This window comes from Globicephala melas, chromosome X (assembly GCF_963455315.2).
Source record: "Globicephala melas chromosome X, mGloMel1.2, whole genome shotgun sequence".
NCBI classification, from domain to species: Eukaryota; Metazoa; Chordata; class Mammalia; order Artiodactyla; family Delphinidae; genus Globicephala; species Globicephala melas.
Window position 1 is genome coordinate 119,960,938 of NC_083335.1, and position 962 is coordinate 119,961,899.

Genomic DNA, 962 nt, shown 5'->3' on the forward strand with positions numbered 1-962 from the left:
AAAGCCGGACACAATAAAACGCTTAGAGGGAAACATAAGCAGAACACTCTGACATAAATCACAGCAAGATCTTTTTTGATCCACCTCCTAGGACACTAGGTTTTATCTTCTCTCAATTACACAAGGACAGTGCTCCGTGGATACACTGTCCTCTGCTTCTCAACTGACGATCTGTTTCCTCAAGAGCATCATTCCATCAACATAGAATGTGCTGCAATATATACCACTTTAAAAAAAATTGGGGCCCTGCAAAGCTTACCCCCATCCCTCAGTACTGCCAAAGAGCTCTGCTCAACTGTACCCACCCTATCAAGTTCACCTCCTGAACTTCTTTGTGAATCTACTCCAGTAAGATTTCCCTTCTTTTTTTCATTTTATTCATTCATTTATTTATTTTTTAAACATCTTTTTTGGAGTATAATTGCTTTACAATGGTGTGTTAGTTTCTGCTTTAGAACAAAGTGAATCAGTTATCCATATAAAAATATTGACCGCTTCACGAATTTGCGTGTCATCCTTGCGCAGGGGCCGTGCTGATCTTCTCTGTATTGTTCCAATTTTGGTATATGTGCTGCCGAAGGGAGCACAGATGTTCCTTCTGAAAGGAGGGACCACTCCACCGAGAACACGTTTATCCAGGTTACTACTGTTTCTGCTGACAAATACAGTGGTTATTTTTTGCCCCCATTGTGCTTGGTGTATCAGCTCTATTCGAAGTAGTTGACCATTTTCTCTGCATGGCCCCCAAGGTGTTGCTATTATTTTGGACGTCCTCTGGACTCCTTTTCCAGCGCTTCTCGCAATCCTTCTGCTTTCCCCAAACTCTAAAATTTGGAGGGTTCCTGGGCTCATTCATAGGATGAACTCATCGTTTAATACATTCACTTCATATTTAATAGCATGCTGTTCTACAGTTTGAATACCTTTTAATCCCTGGTAACTCCCAAGTTTCTATCCAGCCT

At 41.3% G+C, this 962-nt stretch overlaps 1 non-coding gene across 1 annotated transcript; it reads right to left on the bottom strand.

Moving 5' to 3' along the window:
* Window positions 1-480: 480 nt before the first annotated feature.
* LOC115842428 (U6 spliceosomal RNA) lies at window positions 481-587 on the bottom strand. Its single transcript, XR_004035279.1, has one exon. It is a non-coding gene; the product is annotated as a U6 spliceosomal RNA (small nuclear RNA).
* Between the last annotated feature and the right edge of the window lie 375 nt (window positions 588-962).